Source organism: Adiantum capillus-veneris, chromosome 30 (genome assembly GCF_014529385.1).
Source record: "Adiantum capillus-veneris isolate H3 chromosome 30, ASM1452938v2, whole genome shotgun sequence".
Taxonomy (NCBI): Eukaryota; Viridiplantae; Streptophyta; class Polypodiopsida; order Polypodiales; family Pteridaceae; genus Adiantum; species Adiantum capillus-veneris.
In genome coordinates this window covers 83,445,131-83,459,215 of record NC_140960.1, presented here as the reverse complement: position 1 = coordinate 83,459,215, position 14,085 = coordinate 83,445,131, and positions in this window count along the sequence as shown.

The following is a 14,085-nucleotide window of genomic DNA, read 5'->3' as shown; positions in this document are numbered from 1 at the left end:
ATCAACTCCTCCAAGCGTAGCTCAAGTGGAGGTATCAACTGCAAAAGAAGTCGAAGCCGTCCAACTTCAACCATGAGAGGTATTCAAACGTGTGCTAATTAGATAAGATGAATTTATAAATTTTCATTGTTATACATGATGATCAATAAGTCAAGCCTAGGAATTCTCTTAAACTAGCAAAGAAACGTTATATATCACAAGAAACAAGCATATGATTTCATAGAGTAGTGAAAGGATTGTTCAATTAATGGTTACTATTTGATAAACTGTCTCTGTTTGATATTAGAAGTTAGTTAATCATGTTTGAAAAATCACTTAAAGAAGATAATTATTGAAAGAATATCTTGTTCCCATTTGGAACTTGCCGTTAGCGAGGTGATTCTGCGGTTAGTGGAGAATAAGTTGAGGTTATCAGCTCTCTTTTTGTCTCTTGCAGGATTATCAAGATGCCTTGCGGTTAGCAGGATACCTTGCGGTTAGTGAGATTCTCCCTTGCGGTTAGCGACTGGGAAAGTTGCACATTTCGCGGTTAGAGAATAAGTAAATCCTTTGCTCTAATGGTAAAATAGAGAAAGTCCGCGGGTAGCGAAAAACTTTTAACCATAATTGAAAGATTCATTTTTGTTGAATTGTAGGTCTGTCTTCATTAGACCATGTTTGAGAAAGAATTATTTTGATGATGTTTAAAGGGTTGTATGAAAGAATCTTTGGTCAAAATTAATAATGGAACAATGTCTGTACATGTAAAAAAACGTGGTAGTAATTAGAAAACAAGAAGAACGGGTGAGTGCGGTGTGGAAAGTGGGAGACTAGTATCAAAACCGATCTATGTCCATGGACAGATGGACTTGATTAGTCGGGTACTTTCTACAGGATTATTAGTTAGTTAAGTCTCATATCACACCTATGATAAATATGGTAAAACAGGTGTTGTTTATAGATTTTAAATATGTCAATGAGATTTTATCTTTGTGATATAAGAATTAGCTCCCATTAAAATCCCTTGATTATCAATCTGACTTGTGGTGTATGACCCTTATGCCCACGATCACGATGGATAGAGGAATTTGTCTCTTCTGTTGCACATATCTCTACTTTGTGGAAATGGAGTAGGGTGTCATCAACGGAACTTGAGAATAAAGGAAGTCCATCTATCAAGTCTCCCAATATTTTGGAGGTTGGGGACCTCACAATTTTTATCAAAGCTTAGGTTAAAAAGATTTAATTGGCTACTTCAAGCTTCCTCATATGTATGATTTTCTATACCCATTACCCTGACTCAGAGAGATCTTATGACATGTCAGTTGATGCGTATCACAGTTGTGGTTGGAATCTCTATTATATATTCTCATGGAGAGATCTTTTGTAGACTCCTATATAAATTTTTGATGTGAAGAGATCCATTACCCGGCTCACGAAGATATTACGACACGTCAGTTGATGTGTATGACAATTGTGGTTGGAACCTCTATTATATATTTTCATGGAGAGATCTTTTGTAGACTCCTATATGAATTTATGTATAGTAATGGTTTGCTTAAAATGAATTGCTTGACTGGTTAAGTCATTTAATTGAGTCTTAGTGGATTGGATAAGTGGTGATTAGTTAAGTCATGTGATTTAAATTTTAATAGAGTGGATAAGTCATGATTGGTAAAGTCATGTGGTTGAACTTTTAGTGGACTGGATAAGTCTAGGTCTAGAAAATACCTTAATGTTTTATTATGAATATTAACGTTAATATATGCGTACACTCAGGAGAACCCTCAAATCACTCCTATAATGGAAAACCCTTAGAATGATGCTATCTATATGGAGATTCAAGAGAAGAACTTTTTTATATCAAAACAAAGCTCTAGAGTAGCTCTACAACATTCAGTGTCAATCTTGAACAAAAGTCAAAGACTCTACGGGTCATTCATCGTTGGTCAGTGTCCAAAAAAATGTTGTTTAAAGCCTCAAAATTCATCCGGAAGTTAGGGGTGTTTAAAATCAACAATTTGAGAGAATTGTGAGAAAATGGTCGTAGTTTTGGACATAGTTTCAACTTTTCCCTAACCAAAGCACTTGAACACTTTGGAATAAGCCTTCTTACATCAAGCTAGAGGAGTTAATCCCAGAGATCATATTATCTTTAGAGTCAAACTCAGCTTATATAAGATTCAGAATCCCGGTGATAGAGGAGCGTCTGCCCATAATGGATTTGCCAAGATTACAATTGATAAAGACCAATTTTGTTGTGAGATTTTGGATGAAAAGTCAGGAGAGTAAAGGACTATATAGATACGTTGACGACAATGAGTTCAGCATCTATAGGTGCTCAAAGCCCTACCCAGAAGAGCTGACAAATTAGAAGCTCTTATATGTCTATACATACGGAGTCGACTATCAATGGAAATCTATAGTTGTTGAAAAGTATGGATGAGAATACAGAGTTGTAGTAGAAAGCACAAATCCATGGACTGCATTAGACATAGGTGGATATTTGGTCAATGAAGGACCATAGATACCTCCACCAAACACGAAAATTCCTACGAGAATTCCAAAAAGAGAGCCACCTGGATTCCTTCTAGAGCGATAAGGAGAGATACAGTGATCACAGAGATGGCAAACATGTCTTCTCAAGGACCAATTTCCAACAGAACGACCAATCCCTTTGAAGAAGAACCCAACCATAGTAGAAGGCCTGAAGCGAGAGCAGAATTGGGAGAGTGTATGGTTAGACTTGTAGACAATCGGCGAGTTAGACCATTCTAGATCCACAAATGGGTAAACAAGAATTACACCAAAGATAAAGATCACAGAGATCACATAGTGTATTTTAGGAGAGTAATTAGAGCAGAGGAAGTTTTGGATTTTGTAACATAGTTTGCAAGATTTGGACTAACTCTGAAAGATGATGCAGCTGCATGGTTCGACTCAATGCAAAGATGTGATTTTGAGACTCTACACAAGCTGTCTAAGGAATTCATTGAAGAATTATCACAAAAAGGCATAGCTCAAAATACGGTCTCACAAATCCACAGATTCAAACATAAAGAGAGTGAATCAATATGCAAAGCGACATTATGGCCCAAGAGATATGTCAAGTTCTATCCGAGAGCAAAACTTCCTATGCAAGCATGATTAATGTTTTTCTTTATCCAAGGGATGAGACATGAGGGTTTTCAAAAAGATTTTCACATGATAAGGAGCTTGATGCTAAATGAATTGATCAAAGAAGCTCTTTATCTGGTGGATAACTGTGAGGAATATAAAGAAAAGGATTGTAATAGTCAAGAGGATGTCACATCCTCTCAGCACATTGATTCACAGATGAGTGTGTCCATTGCAAAACCAACGGCACCTATCGATCAAGAAAAGTTTATCAACTAAATGGTCAAGAGGCTAGCTCCTTAATTTGTAAATGTTGATCCGAGAGAGCTTAAGTGGTATGAAACTGAGAGAAAATGGAAAACCATACAAGAGAACAGTGCTACTATGGCATGGAATATGATAAGGAGAGGTATGTACAACCTAATCTAGTAGCATCTCCTCTACCTAGATACGCTATGGAAAATGCACCAGTTCCAATAGGAGTTACAAGACCACAGTCTGTCTTAGGACAACAAACTCTATTGCCAAGTTCAAGAATTCTTATAGACATGAGATACACACAGATGATGGAAGCATCTAATGAATAAGCGCTAGTCCCAACTATAATATATTATAACAACCAAAGCGGGTACTGCCCTTCAAGGCGACAGAAGATGAGAGAAACGAATGGAGTGGTGAGGCAGGTACAACCTCCACCTCCTACGTTTCAGCCTGAAGAAAGAAGGTATGAGATGAACAAAAGGACATTGTGGTTCATTGTGAATAGAGGATTATCTAGGTCAGAGCCTATTTACAACCAAGAGGAATTGCAAGAAGAAGATCCTCAACTAGAGATAGATTGTCACAAAATCCATGACAACCACTTGGTCAAACAATGTCCTCAACGGAGATCACTCAAGAGAATGCCTATTGTCTTGATTGTGGTGTCATTCACTAGATTACCGACTGTCCAAAAAACCCAAACCGAGTGATAAAGATCACAATGAATGTCTCAGGAATCATTCAGCTACCCAGTAGCTCAAAAAATGAAAACGTTGTATTAGTTTAAGTAGCTACGAGAGTGCAAGCTCAAAAGGAAGATGATGAGAACCAAGAGACAGAGAAAACAGAGACTGAGGTGAATCTAGAGACGGGTGAACCAAATATCGATGCACCTAGTCAGAAAACCAAGAGCAAATGGAACATTTGGAAAGCTAGAAAGGCTAGGATGAAAGCACATAGAGAACAAGAGTAGAGATACCTAGCTGAGGAGCTTACCCAAGCTAAAGAGAAGATAATACAACATGAGGAGAGTGTTTCACCCTCTCTTACAGAGGCAATTCAACCTCGAAATGAACCATCCACAGATGAGAAACCAAGAATTGCTAGTTCTAGAGGATCAGTGTTGGTCGAAAAGGTTATGACCCATTAGGATGCCCTCTTGAAAGCCTATGAAGTGCGGCTCAAAAACAACCAAACCCAAGAATAGATGTGGATGACATATCCATATGCGGATCTAAAAAAGGACAGGTTTGCAATGTGCAAGAAAATGATTCAAACAGCCCAAGCTTTAGTAGAATCACAAGTTGGAAAACCCGAGGGTGTGATCTTTGTCCCAACTACATCAGTAATCCCACCAAACAAGGAACGAATAGAGCCAGATTCTAGTCACAAGCATTGACCAAAGATTAAGGACCCAAAATTAGAACCAAAAATAGTGTTAAATACCACAGATAACTCTTCCAAGGGATTTCACATAGCTGTACCTCACAGCTATAAAGAAATAGATGGTCTTGACGAATTGTGGAGGCCAATGAAGAAAGCGAGCTAAGTAGATGGGTGATGGAAGAGGAGTGTCTCTTCCACCACCAATAGAGGAATTTGAGAATGGTTCTCAAATGAATCTAGAAGTGGAATTGTATTGGGGAGACAAAGGATCTATACAATCTATGGACAATCAACCCCATTCGCTAAGAACACTACCGTCCTATCGTCCATCACAAAGACTGTCTTCCAACAAGGTCATTGATTCAAAAGGATTTATAGACATTTTGTCAACATCAGACACTTGTAACGTTAGCCGAGATGCTCAGAATACGACCAAACATGTGGGCTATTGTGGAAAAATGCCTAAAAAAATTTGGTGTAAAAAAACCAATGACTCAAATCGAGGAAGGGATCAAAGAGCTAGAAATGCCTTAGCTAAACACTAGTCCAGTTCCATTAAACAAGGTCAAAGAGTATTATGAGGGAGAAGATGGGAACATCACTCTTCCTTTGGAATTTGAAGGTGTAAAAACCATGACAATCCTTGAAAACGGAGCTGGTGTTGCCATCGCAACAAAAGAGGTTTGGAAAAAATGGGGAAAACCAACAATGAGGGCTACAAGGATGAAACTGCAACTTGCAAACGGACACATGGAAAGGCCCATAAGACTACTAGAAAAAGCAGTTGTTACTTCTTGTTGAATTGAATATGAGAAAACCTTTGCTATTGTTGACATGACATCATTCTAGGAAGACCATTCATGCGACAACTGAAAATGATCCAGGACTGGGGATACGACCATATCTACTTGAGACATATAGAAATAACAACAAGAATAAATATGGAGGACCATAGTTATAGGGATGTGACGAGAATACTTATGGAGGAGTTTGATTCCGCTACTGTAGCAGGATCAGAACTTCTAGCATGGTTGGGTAAGCCTAAAGAATTGTGAATGTGTGGAGCTTCACAATGCACAAGCTTAAAGCGAGAGGAATTCATCCTAGAAAGGGAATTTGAAGATAATGATTATTTCCCAGAAGCCTTTCTTAAGGAAGCTTTAGATCCACTTGAATGGGAACACATCTTGGCTACTCTGGATGTGTGCGCTATTCAAGACGATCCAACAATGAAGTTTGTGATGAAGATGGCTATGATGTCATTCCTTACTTTGCAGTGAGTGAGATCCAAGAAAAAGAAGACAAAGACGAAGATGAGTTCTACGACTATGTAGAACACTTGGAGCTTCAAGATTATGCCGACAATGAAATTCCAGACAATTCATTAGGTGACATGAAGAGAATTTAACAAATGCACGGTTTTATGATTGTCTAGATCAAAGACCCAGGAACCAATGTCATCGCTACAAGAATAAAGTGCATTAGAAGCGGATTCCAAAATCTCTAATGGTGAAAACGCAACCTCAACAAGCATCCTTATATGTGGCTCCTATACATGAAGAAAAGACTCATTCAAGAAGAACACAACCATGTCAACCGGCTAACTACGCTCTAATCAAGTGGATACCAAAGTCATCCCAGAAACAACAACCCAAGAGTAAGCAAAGAGTAGCTTTCCATAACCAGCCAAACCACAAAGGGAAAGTGCTAGAATGCAACCTTGCTGAGGATAGCAATGATAGTGATGATTCTTATGACATTCCTTACCAGAAACTTAGGTCATCACCATGACTAGCAACTTCCATAACAGCCAAAGAAGGCCAAAAGCAAAGAACAACAAGTCAGAACCAAAAAGTTTGACAAATTTGGATACCAAAGAGCCAAATTGACCAAAAGCAGGTATGGATCAAGAGGACGAAGATCTCGGATGAAAAATCACAAGATCCAACACCGAAAGAAAAACAGTCAAAGTCTGCAAGAACGGCTAAGCAAACCCCAAAGTCGCAAATTAGATTTGGGTTCCAAAGAAGTTGACTCGGGCACAAAGAGGTCAAGAAATTATGTGGATTCCAAAACAATTAAAGTATGAACTCCCAAAGTTTGAATCCCATCCCCAACCAAGCGTACAAGGGATGAAGCAAAAGCCGCTATTGAATCATGCAAAGAAAAGGTGGATTCCAAAGAAGTCTCTTCAAACACAAAAGAAGCAACGACAAGTGTGGGTTTCAAAACAAGCAGCATCAAGCAAACAACCAGTAATCATGACAAAGTGGGTCCCAAAGGAAATCAATAAACCTACCGTCACTGCATCACCGCTTGAATTTTTTTAATTCCTCCTACGATTACAATATAGCTAGAAGAGAACCCACTTTGAGGAACAAGGCCAAACACGACAACCAACACAAGGCTAAAATGGATCCCAAAGAAGCATCAAACAGATAAGTTAGCCTTCAAAAATCTCTACAACCTTCATTCAAGCAAGCTGCACAGGAGCTTCAAAGACCATCATATTGCTTAGAAGAGGAAGCCTCGTCAGCAAATGTGAATAAGAAAATTGCTTATACCCACATCTTGCACAATATAAACTTTTTCCATGCATTGACTGTGTATGCATAATAGGGTTACATTACAAGGCCTACATAGGCACAATTTTTGATTGCCCAAGTACAACACATACCCTTGGTGATACTCTGTCGTCAAGGAGGGCTCCAAATAGGAGGGGGGAGGCATTCTAAATGTGAACCTATTATATGAATATTTAATGATTTTTCTTTTTGGTTGACTTGATTTTTTGGTTTTTTTTTGTTATTTTTGTGATCTTCAACAAAAAACATGAAAAAAAAAACATAATCCAGATGAAGAAAATACTGAAGAGATGCTGAGCCATACAAAAAGAAGAAGGTCCAAGAAAATAATGACACTTCACAAAGCGTGTCTCGAAAGCCATATACACAATGGGTAATTCCCAAAGGTAAGAAAAAAACACTTATCAACCATCGATCACAACAACGCGAGGCCAAACATTACATGAGAATGGTCATAAAATCGGGGATCGACTACAAGGACAAAGAAAGTTGGTGATCAACTAAACAAAAGCAACCATCAAGTGCAAAGCTGCCTATGAAACACTTTATGTGACTACAAGGCCGTATACAGGAAGTAGATCTTTATACTATAATCTTTTATGTTATATGTCACTTAATGAAGCCTAACAAACAAAAAAGACTAACAAATCTGACAAGAACAAAAGGGGCAAAAGTGATGGTTCATTCATCTATCGTGATAGATGTTTGCAAGACCAACCAAGGGTCAAGCCAAATTCTGGTCATTATCATTAGCTCTACATATAATTGGAAGGCATAAGGTGCTAGAGATACCCATCACTCATTCCTGAGACTGACATCCGAAAAAGTGCCAAATAAAAGTCCAAATCCAGTCAAACTTTGTCAGAAGGCTATGACTAGAGAACATAAGCTAAGGGTTTATTAAAAAAATAAGTCTAATGCCTAGTCAAAGCTGCATTTTTTTCAAATCTAAAGCCATGATAGCCATCTAGATACCCTGTACATCGTGTATATGAGTTTTGGAGATAAATGGACAATGATAGCTCATCGATGATGAATGATGTTGGATAACACCCTTTTGATGCAAGTTTTCATGCTTTTTAGACTCTAACTGGGTTGGTTATTATGACACGAGATTGTCCACAAGTAGTTTTTTTTTCATGCTCGACAGTTCATGCATATCATGGTTGAGCAAGAAGCAACCTACTATGGCCACTTCCAATTGTGAAGCTGAGTACAGGGTAGTCTTTACAACCACGATTAAGTGTGTGTGGCTTAGACGCATTACGGTTGATTTGGGTGTTGGATAGGGCACTGCTAACATCATCTACACTGACAGTCAAAGCGCACTGGCAGTTGTGAGAAACCCAGTCTTTCATGCTCGCACAAAGCACATTAAGGTGCATTATCACTATGTCAGAGAGAGACTCTCAGCAGGAGAGATCAACTTGGCTTATGTGCCAATGCAGGATAAACTTGCATATCTATTCACAAAGGCACTGTCTCATGAGAAGTATGAAGATTTTTACAAAGCTTTGAAATTCATGTCCTCAGGGCATGACAATTCCTTATACTCTATGTGTCAACTCTCGTTCACTGTGTCACTCCCAAGGGGATTTTTTACCATATATGTGGCACTGATGTGTGTGAACTAACTTAGAAACGCCGTGGCATTTTTCTCTCACTAGGAGGTTTTTTCCCCATGCATTGTATATACGCCCATTATTCTAGAGCTAACTTATCTTTCTATTATGCACTAAGCAATATACTCTTTGTTGTGTTCCTTGAGCTTCATCATCTTATCCAAGTTGTGTGTGCATCCCTGCAACCCTAATTCCAACAAAGAAGATCTCGCAATTCATTAAAGACTATGAGGGTCTCGACACTAAGAAATCTTCTTTTATTGGGCAAATGGAGGGACCAACAACTAGCATGGACAATGGATTTTTTATTGGGTAGAGGATGCATATCTCTCTCAAATACATAAATAATGTCATTGGAAGGATAAAGAATCTGGTGTCAATGGAAAAAGAGATAGACTTAGCTCTTTGCACAATCGCCATGGAGGCAAAGGAAAAAAGTAGAGGGTTTCCTTGGGGTGTTTACTACATGTAAAAAGTACAATATCGAGTGCATCCAAGGGGTATTATGAAAATCTCTTACCTATGAAATTTTAAAGGTTAAAACACACCCTTTATTCAATATATAAATTACTTCTTGAACTTCCTTAATTGATACCCCTCATGAGTTAGTGAAAACATGATACTTTTGTAAATAAAAATATCTAAACTCACAATTGTGAGTGTATTAGAATGCCACAAAAAAATTACAAATAAGCCTCAAGCTCATGCCAAGCCTTGAGGGCCACATAATTACATCAGAGAAGTATCTACTATTACACTATTACCAAAAGCCCAATCCTTCACACTGCAAGGTTTGAGCAGATGGCAAGAGTCGTCCTAAGCCAATCATCCGGGCTTTGCCTTTTTCCTAACACAAATATGAACTCTTTGCTTTCTTGCACTATCTCTCAGAAGCTAGCCACATAGAGGACACTATCAAAGTCACCGGCAATTCATGGCCTTCCAGATATTACTGAAGAAACATTTGCGTGCAGATTAGAAGTGCAGGGCTTCAAAACTGCTTCCCACCAAGGCACATGTCCTTCTTGAAAAACCCTATCTTCCACGTTCTTTGTACCCATTTCCACACCTTCCCTGCCAGGGCTCTAATTGCCAGGCATTCCATGAAAAGGTGGGCGATGTCTTTGCTAGCGCCGAGATCTGCACCCTGAACATCTATCAGATCCAATACCACGTGCCTAAATCTTGTTGTCGGCAAAGGCCCCCACAACACCTTCCACATAAATACCTTCATAAAATACGGCCATTGTGGATTCCAAATGTTCTTCGTGACCTCATTCCATCGAGATTCCAGCCATTGATTCTTCAATTGTTTATTCAAAGGGGCGAACCAAATAGCCTCGTGCATTATAGGTTAGTGGGCATTCATTGTGGCACAAACATTAGCAAGAATATGACGGAGCGCCATGATCTAGGAAAGCTCGAGCTCGATAGACATGGAGACAATGGCCACTCTAGAGTCTAGAGTCTTTCTCACTCACGGCTAGTTTCCTATCAAGAATTTCAGTGAGCTTTGTAGGTCGCACATGGCAGGGATTTCATATTCACGCCATCATGTGTTTTTTTGTGTGACCACAGTGTTAATTAACAAAATTCATGGCCGTTTTGAGACGCATAATGTTTTCAATGTTTTGGGCCACGACTTTAATTAAAATATGGGACAAATTGTTCAACCACGGCCAAGTGATCCTCTCTCATAGCCATGTGATTTTGTGGCTTTAATTCCATGGAGGGTTAGAGAAAAAGTGAGACAGATTCTAGAGAGTGAGGAGATAGACAAACTATTCAATCACAGCCAAGTGGGGCTCTCTCTCTCTCTCTCTCTCTCTCTCTCTCTCTCTCTCTCAATTTGTTTGTTTGAGATCCGACTGCACCATTTCTATAGACTCGAGGAGAGCTACGCGACAACGCCAAGCATTCCATGCGAGACGAAACGCACACGTCGACGCATCTACGAGCTATTTGTGGTCGTAAGTGTATCAAACGATGTCTGTTTTCTGCGTGCTAGTAGTCTATAGAATCGTGGCGACATAAGCTACGCATAGGTACTCATAAATCTCAGTTTCGGGCACTTTCAAAATTCAGCTCTGTCATCCTACGCGTTTTCCGCATATGGATTTAGAGTGAGGGTTTTGAGTGTAGAAGCTTAGGGACAGGTGTATCCTAATGAGGGGATGGTGTTCCTTACGTTTCGTATGAATTTGGCATGATTAGGTGAGTTACCTTCCGTATGTGTGTATGTGGCTAGGTATTGTAGTTGAGAGCAGTGAGGTTCTTGATTGTGGTTTAGTTGACCTTCCTGAGTGTTGTATGTGTAGGATGGTCTCAACCTGACAAGCTAAAGAGATTTCCTCCGTGTGCCTATCGTGTCATCTGTGTCCTCGATTGACATTATGTTGATCTAGCTAGTGTTTGCATGCACTTCATAGGTGTGTGAATCGCTCTCCGTCCAACATTGAATGAAATCCCTGTACATGGGTATAATGTCATGATATGTATCAGAATCTCTATCCCGCATTCAAAAGTACTCGCTTTTAACTTGCCTTTTGATATGCAGAGAATGCTTGGCTTGAAGATCTGGGCTATGTGCTGCTTAATGTGCTCATGGGTTAGCTCCATGAAAAAGCAATCTAAGAGGTCTTGGACAAGAAATTCATGGCCGTTTTGAGAAGCATAATGTTTTCAATGTTTTGGGTCACGACTTTAATTAAAGTATGGGACAAACTGTTCAACCATGGCCAAGTGGTCCTCTCTCATAGCCATGTGATTCTGTGGCTTTAATTCCATGGAGGGTTAGAGAAAAAGTGAGACAGAGTCTAGAGAGCGAGGAGATAGACAAACTATTCAATCACAGCCAAGTGGCTGTCTCTCTCTCTCTCTCTCTCTCTCTCTCTCTCTCTCTCTCTCTCTCTCTCAATTTGTTTGTTTTATTCCTGAACATCTTTAGTAAGGTGTGATTGCCATCAATCACTCTTTTGTTCTTGAGCTTTCCTCCTCTCCGTCATTCAAACAAGTGGGCAATGACTCTAATGGGGAAGTATGTCATGGACAACATTGTTGCAATGCTATTGTTGAAGTTGATGGACTTGACAACATGGCAATGTAGTGATCAAAGATAAGGCCGTGCATGTGTGCTCTTTCATAAACTTCTTTGGCATCAGGGTTGGGCCTGCTTATTTGGCATCCAAGTAGCACGCCTTACCTCAACAAGGTGTACCATGAAAGAGAAAGAGACGAAGAGAGTCTTATTTGGCATCCGAGTAGCACGCCTTACCTCAACAAGGTACCATGAAAGAGAAAGAGACGAAGAGAGATCAATGTAATCTGAATGGCAATTATATGAGCAAGCATGGAGTGGAGGTAGCAAGAGTGAACATTATCAAGTCATTTTTTTAATGCAACCAAAACTTAACTTCACACACACTCTCTCTCTCCTTTCTTTAACTTAACTTCACACCACTCTCTCTCTCCTTTCTTTAACTTAACTTCTCACCAAAACTTAACTTCACACACACACTCTCTCTCTCTATTCAATCACAGCCAAGTGGCTCTCTCTCTCTCTCTCTCTCTCTCTCTCTCTCACACACACACACACACACACACACACACACACACACACACACACACATAGGTAGGCCCTTGTGAACCTCCGAAGTTCCCACCCTTGTTTACCTTCTAAAAATCCAGGATGGCCCCCTTGCTTTCCTTGTGGGTAGTCTACGAAAAAGAAGGCTTGTGCAACATGCTAGGCTTACATCGTCTTTTGGACAAGTATTGATGCCAACGATAAGACATTAACAACACTATATAGCGTTAGTATAGCCTATTTTGGGTGTGTGTGTGTGTGTGTGTGTGTGTGTGTGTGTGTGAGAGAGAGAGAGAGAGAGAGAGAGAGAGAGAGAGAGAGAGAGAGGTTTTAATGTGCTAGGAGCAATCCCAAGGGACTACACTTTGTGGTGGGGTGTTGGGTGTGTGTGTCTGTGGGGGGACAGAGAGACAGAGAGAGAGAGAGAGAGAGAGAGAGAGAGAACACAAGTCATAGGAACAAGTCCAAGGAACCTCAACGAGTCTTGAACTAGGAGCAATCCCAAGAGACCACACTTTGTGGTGGGGTGTTGGGCTTCTTTGTGGGTGTGTGTGTGTGTGTGTGTGTGTGGAGAGAGAGAGAGAGAGAGAGAGAGAGAGAAAAGGAACACAAGTCATAGGAACAAGTTCAAGAGACCTCAAAGAGCTACCCTAGATGGAAGATGGTTGTTTTTCACGTTAGAAAAGGTACATGAGAATTCGCAATGCTTTTGCAATTTGAGCGTGTGAGTGCGTATTATAGGGACATTCTATGCACTTAGTGGTATATACCTCTCTCATGACCAACGATGGGTGTTCGTTCATTAAAGGATAAAGGGATTGTTCTCTAGGTCTAGGCCACCATATTTGTATTTTAGATTCTAATCGTGAAATGGACATTGAAAGGGGGCCCCTAATCCTTTGATAGTTGGATGCTTAAGGTAGTCTCAATCTCTCTTTAGGGCACCAATGCTCTCTCTCTCTCTCTCTCTCTCTCTCTCTCTCATGCAACAAATTTTTGATAATCATTACCCCTTGACGCATGGTAGGTCTGCACCCTTTGCCCTCCCCCCGCCCTTTTGGTACTTCAAACGGAAGAAGAGCTCTAGATCGAAAGGCAGAGGGAGGAAGAAAAATGAGTAGAGGATGAAAGAAGTGCCACCAAAGAAGTGCATGGGGCTATCTTCTAAATGCATATATTGTGCCTATAGAACATGCACCCGATCAACCCACAAAAAGGAGTTTGCCCCATGCACGAAGCACAAAGTTAAGAAGTTCATGCCCAGTGACCCTAGATTAGATGCAAGAGAAGAAAACGGATCAAGAGAGTGGAAGAGAAGCAAAATAAGGAGGAAGAAAAAAAAGAGACTCAATGAAGCAAGAGGAAGAGAGACGGTGGGAACAAGAGGAGTGGACAAGGGCAAAGACTGAGAGAGATCGACTTGCTAGTTTACAAGCAAGGACATAGGCATAAAGAAAGACAATGAGGGCCAAGCGAGAGCTACTTAGCAAGGTGTAGCTGGGATCTCCAACTCCACAAGGATCCCACAATGTCCACAAAACGGTCCAAA